Source organism: Clarias gariepinus, chromosome 16, assembly GCF_024256425.1.
Source record: "Clarias gariepinus isolate MV-2021 ecotype Netherlands chromosome 16, CGAR_prim_01v2, whole genome shotgun sequence".
Taxonomy (NCBI): Eukaryota; Metazoa; Chordata; class Actinopteri; order Siluriformes; family Clariidae; genus Clarias; species Clarias gariepinus.
The window spans coordinates 16,036,747-16,043,407 of record NC_071115.1 but is presented as its reverse complement, the minus strand read 5'-3'; positions in this window follow the sequence as shown (position 1 = coordinate 16,043,407).

Here is a 6,661-nt window from a genome sequence, read left to right as displayed (position 1 = left end):
CTACATGTAAATACAAGCCATATTGACAGAGAGAGAGAGAGAGAGAGAGAGAGAGAGAGACATAGTCTTTATGCCTCGTGGTGACAGCTGCTTCGCTCCCTGCTACAGCAGACACATGCACAGCCTCTCTTCCATCTTGCAAAATATATCTCATTCACATTCCCTTGTATGGGTATGTCCATATATGGTCATATATATAGTCTTTGCGCTACGAGTCTCATTGTTTCATTCTATAGATAATCTCACTGGTACCTGAGAAATGCTGCTGTCATCATAAAAATTATCCCAAACGAGAATGAAGTCCTTTTTAAATGTGCTTTTTCTTTTTAATTTCAGAGAGTTTCCCCTTTTACCAATCTGTATTTTGACTTGCTAATTAGAGAACTAAATGTACATCTGGATTTTTGTTACAGCCTAAAATAAAACTGAACTAAATGAGTCATACATGTAGAATAAGTAGCACTGATATCTCTGTCCAAGATGAAGATGCATTATGAGTAGTTCAGTCACGTGGGATTATACAAATCACTGATCATAATATTTACAACGCAGCATAGTTTTTTTCTTTCTTTTTTTTTTTTCAGCATACAGTGCACGTGTTGCGTCTGAATTATCTTACTCATATATCATTTGCTGTAAAATCTGAATTGCTCAGTCTAGAGCCAGCTGATCATCCAAGAGAAAAATGAGCCGAAGCTTATGCTTAATATCATCTATTCGTTATGTATTAATTGAGCAAATTAATGACTTGTTCTAAATAAATGTCCATATTTATTTCACAATTGAATAGAATAATTTAGTCAATCATCTCATTAAACAAGTCTTCAGTTTGAAGTTTGCAGATAAAAAGTGGCAGAGAAAATGCTAAACTTGTATAACCGTTGAAGAGAAGCACTAGACACTAAATGAGTAGACCAGGCGGCACAATTACATCTTTTCTCTCTTTCCTGACTGCATGATTCGGTAACTGCTCAACTTGTTGTCGGATCTGATGTGAGACTTGGCCGGGGATTTACAGAATGAATTCCCTGGTAACCATTGCCAAGGAAATGGCCTGCTGGTAGTTGCATAGCAAGACCGCTGGGAAATTTCCCAAGCTTAGAGGGTTCATTAGTTCATTCACTTGCACTGCTTCATTTCAGCTTATTGAAATTCATATGTTCACTGAAATCGGCTCTTCCAAGGACCGCTCTTGAATCAATACATTGCTGTTCTATAATATATTTTAATTTAATTTAACCAAGCATCCATCTAATGGCAGTGTGTTAGAGAAGATGAATGATTGTTGTTTACTTACATAATGCTTTGGCTTTTTGACCATACATGACAATAAATAAGATGACCTCTCCTCAGTCATACAATCCATCCCACGTCTAGACTATGTAGGACTGCCTGCTCCAGCTTCACCTTGCCACACTAATCTAGGGGAGCTATAGAAAAAAGAGCTGACTGTGCGTTTTTAGGCCATAATCCAGGCCGGCGTGGCTGCGAATAATCTAGGGTGAAGGGCGTCTTTTAGAGGGACGCTTGCCGTACCAGCATGGCTGATCTCACACAGCTGCTCCCCAGGACAGCCTGAGCAGCTCTTTCTGAGTCAAAGCCAAGAGCACACAGCCAGCTCTGATTAAATGAAGTGACACCAAATCTCCTCATCTGGCTTCAGATCAGTTTGAGCCATCTGCGTAAGTTTCAGTTACGGTCAACCAGACGAGGGGCCGAACTCCAAGCTTCCAAGAACTGTCTAATCTAAAGGCAATACTGAATTCATGGGTGAATCATTACATTACTATGGTTTACTCAAATATAGTCACAGAAACCGGAAACCACTCCAAACTAAATAATAGTTCATTCACATAAGTGGTGCGACTAAGAGACAATGATTTAAGAATAAGAAGAACCTATGAAAAATGTGGGACATGTTGGATACAGTCAGGGTGTAACACATGTCCTGAGATGAGAAAAGGCATTGTTATTTGGGAAGTGTTTAGTGTGGTAAAGAGATTCAGCTTTAGGTCACTTCGGCAAATGCCAGTCATGAGTGAGGCATATGCCACATCCAGACACATCCAGTCAGATTTGAGCCGCTGTCATCAGAAAGCTTTGTGGGTTGCAGCAAAGATTCTCTCGCACACACAAAAAACTGCACCCGAATGACCGTCAGAGGAAATGTTCATTATTACACTAATTTATTCGAACTACTTAATAGTGTTTGTTTAATTTGTGTTAATTTAATTATGTATGCATAGCAGTTATCATGTACTATGGAGCTAAAAGTCTTTATTTATAAAGAGACTTGACTATACTAGACTGTAATTCGATTATGTTTTTTGATTTGCAATAAAACCCTTTTTGGCTGAAAAGACCAAATATTAATTTGTATATGTATTTTTATTTGTATTTGCCACAATTTTTGTAACAACACTTTCTTTAAAAAAAAGAAAAAGGGCGGGGGGATCAGATATGTTTTGATGTTGGCTGATTTGTCACGGTTTCGTTATGAGCATTAGTATCTAAAAAGGAAAAGTGGTATGATGCCACCTCTACATGATACATGATTCTGATATGTTTGTGTTTTTCCCCTGTCTACCCTATTAAATCAACCTATTGCATTTAATGGCATTTTAACTGCAATCTTTTTTACCTTTAAAATGAAATTCAAAAAACGTATTATTAAAAACTGCTGCTCAGTCTTATTGTTCTTTAGATATTACATTTATTTTCATGCAAATTTGATTCCATGAAAAATTCTAAGGAAACAAGATGAACAGGAGGGGATTTTGTTAGAATTCATAAGAAAATCATTAAATCATTCTGGGAAGTGAATTTTTCAGTGCAAGACCCTGATTAAAAAAAGATCTTTTGTTGAAATATAGTTATGGCTACTTTTAAATAAGAGTTTAAAAAAATACCCATATATTTTGTTAAGCCTGGCTCTTTCTGTACTTTTCTCCCCTCTATGTGTGTGTTTGTGTGTGTGTGTGCGCATTATGTACATAAAATAAATTAATCCTTAAGTAGAGGCTTTTTGTAATTAATGGTTGTAGTTGTTCTATTAATCTGTAGATTATGCACAGTCAGCTCTTTTTCTACAGGTCCCCAAGATTAGTGAGGCAAGGTGAAGCCTGGAGCAGGCAGTCCATCCAGCTGAGACACAAACACACACTGTGTTTTGTGTACATTTATAATTTGTGAAAAATTAAATTGAAGGATGGCCAGGACAGACTTTTTACACTTTCAAAAATTAAATATATATATATATATATATATATATATATATAAACGTCTCATTAAACAGAACATATTAAAAAACATCCAGATAAACATACACATAATCTAATGTTTCAATATTTCATAGTATGTAAATGCGGTTAGGTTTAAGTTAATTAATTTTAGATTAAAGGCTCATTTTTAAGAACCAAAAAATACTTTTCAACTACATGTAAGGTATTTGAAAAGCAACATAAGAAAGAGAAATAAAATCTGTATATTTCCTGGAGAGCTGTTTTTTTTAACAGCAGAAGTAAGAGTGAAGGAATAAGATTGAATTTATGGAGAGTCAAGTAAAGGAAACTATTTGTTCAATTATGACTGATTATGATCAAAGAGCATAAAAAAATTCAGTTAATTTAATCTAAATTAACTAATGCAGAGTAAAAAAAAAAACACTAAGAGTAATTTAATATATGAACCGTGGGTGTTTTGTAAGCAACAACTTTTGCAAAAATATGAAGCAAACACAAGAGTTATTTATGTGACAGACTGATGGATTTTTTTTTCACCGAAAGAAAACAAATTCAGTCATTTACACTCCTAAATGGTAATTCCAGCATTTTTGCAAAACACAACCACACACTTTTCATGTGCATAATACATTGTTTTATTTGCAAAATCTTTGATATCTACAGGATGTGGTTCAAATAAGGTACAAAATTGACAACACTCGTTTGTGTTTGTGTCCTGGTTCTAGAGAACGTTGTTGAACTGGACACAGGACTGCGGTGTAATACAGTACAAACAATTACACTGTCGTGCATCATTCAGAGTCGTCGGTGTAAACGTGAAAAGTTCTGCTTTGCATTGTGATTGAGAAAGATGGCCGCTGTGGTGACGAGCAACAAACAAACCTGCCACAAAAAGGATGTCACTCTATAACCAACAATCAATTCTTCATCTGCATAAGTAGGGTTTTGCTAAATTCTACACTAATAGCCATAATAATAGATCATAGAAAAATAAATATAATCCTCCGTATTACAGTTCTTCTAAATTATGATTAATGCATGGCTCTGATGCACAATACACACGCGGTACATTCTTATTTTATACGTCAGCCTGAAATGAAGCAGAGGCAGCTGCAACTGGTGCATTGAAGAACTGTCTGGAAACACAGACCACGTTTGTTTAACAATTTACAACATTTAGGATGAAATGCCTCCTACAACCTTCCCAACCTTAATACATTCATACTCAAATTTATTGGTTGGTTTGCCTGTCATGATTTACATCTGTTTTGACAACCAAAATTGGCAGGGTGGGGAGTAATGTGCCAGAGCTTTCACATTGTTGTGTATGCACTGCGTCACTCTAATGTATTGAGATCACTATAAATGTTTAAAAAAAATAATAATAATAAAAAAAATCACACACAAAAATGGAAATAAGAGCATGCGGTTGTCCTCCACATCCTAAGAACCAAAGCTACATTTTAACTACTAAAAAAGGATTAGCCAGAGACGGAGCGTGACAGACTCACATGAAGAATTTTCTTTGCCGAGTTTAAATACGCATGCGCAATTTTAATAAACGTTTTGGTTTTACACATCGAAGGAGAGTGGTGTTATTGTTATTATTATTTTTTTATGATGATGATACAGTAATTTCGACACCTTGGGACTAATTTTATTTCTCAAGCAATTCCAAATGCAATCATATCAGATACTGCAATTAAAGGAACTTTGACCTGGACTTAAAATTAGAGGCTTCCCATTCAAACATGCAATCCCTACAAAAGTTTACGACAGTTTTGCCATTATCACTCACACAAACAAATCGAATTTGCATATGGCTTTATTACACATCTACAGTCGTTCTGCTATTAAGCCAAGCACTGTGGTATTACCCATGCAAAACGTTAGGAAAATCTCATAATGGAGTTGAGCAGTGGAGCATCAGGCAGCGAAAGGAGGCGTGTTAATGAGGAAGGTTTGGCCTGCGTAACTACAGGCTTCGGGTGTGACAGTGCAGGATCCATTAGCAGCTCAGCGGTGAGGCCCGTCCAGCCTGACACACACACACACACACACACACACACAGGAAAGACGGGCGAAGCGGTCCAGGCTTATTAGCACCTCGGCCTGCTCCAGGTGGGGACGCTTGGCCTCTGTAATTGATAATTAGGGCCAATAGCACAGCAGGCAATGCAATCGCAGCGGCAGGGGGCTCGCACGTCCCCCACTATGCTGCTCAAAGACAGGAAAGGGGGAAGACAGAAAGATAGACAGACAGATGCAGAGTGAGAAAGATGATGAGGCTAGGGACTGCTGTGTCTTTGACTGCTGTATTATGTGCAAAGGTGAGGTTTATAAAAAAATAAAGAAAAAGAAAGCTGCTACATGCACACACTGCAACTGTTTCTGAGATATGAATCACCTTGGGGTTTTAAGTAACTGCGACAGGCCTTACAGTTAAACCACATCATCAACACCAGAGAGTTCAGACGAGTCTCGCTCTTGTGGTGCAAAAAAAAAAAAAAAGAGAGAGAGAAAGAGAAATAATAATGACAAAGTATACAACCAATCTTCTACCCTTTTCCCCATGCAACTCTGATACAATATCAAAAAAAAAACAATACAATATACAATAAAAAACAACTCATTATTCTCATTATCTTTATTTCTGCAGATAAAAGGAGTAACATACTGAGAAATGCAGGCCATGGAGGACGGAAAGTGGCTTATGATTTTGTCCTTTATTATCTGCTTTTTCTTTTGATCGTGCATTAATGTGATTTGTTTGTCCAGAAAGCAACGGGCCCGAATCAATCAGCCGCATAATGAGCGTCATACGGGACGCAGGACACCGAGGACTCTGTGTCTGGCTCTCTGTAGTTAAGAGGGGAGAAAATGCAGCTCGTGTCTCATATGAAGGGAAAGCAAACAAGCTTGACTGAGGAAATCAGATAGCCACGTTTCTTTTCTACTGTATATGACATTTTGCCCGGCTACAGATGTGTGCGTCTCGGCGGTTTAAAGTGAAATTCATTTAAGCAGGCAGGTGTGTTGGTATATGCGAGTGTGTGCATGCATGGCTGCTCATGTACAGTAATAATCTCTCCAGGTTAACGATGCATGTAACAGAAAACAATCAAAGAGGCGTCAGGTTCGACAAGAATCTTTAAATGATCACGGATGTCCGTGCTTCTCTTCTGTATAACTATGTAGTGTGGTAGACCAAACAGGACGGGAGAGCAGGCAACAGGCGAAGTAGCAAACCTGTAAATCTGGCTTTGCCTGACTCTGCTGATTAAAGATCTGTGTTAGCATTGGAAATGGAATGGAAAGTATGTGTAAGTTCACAAACATTGTATTGGGGTAGACAAAACGCCTGCCCAGGTGTCTCTGACAGGCGGATTTAGTGCCCGGGATACACTTTTTTAAAATGT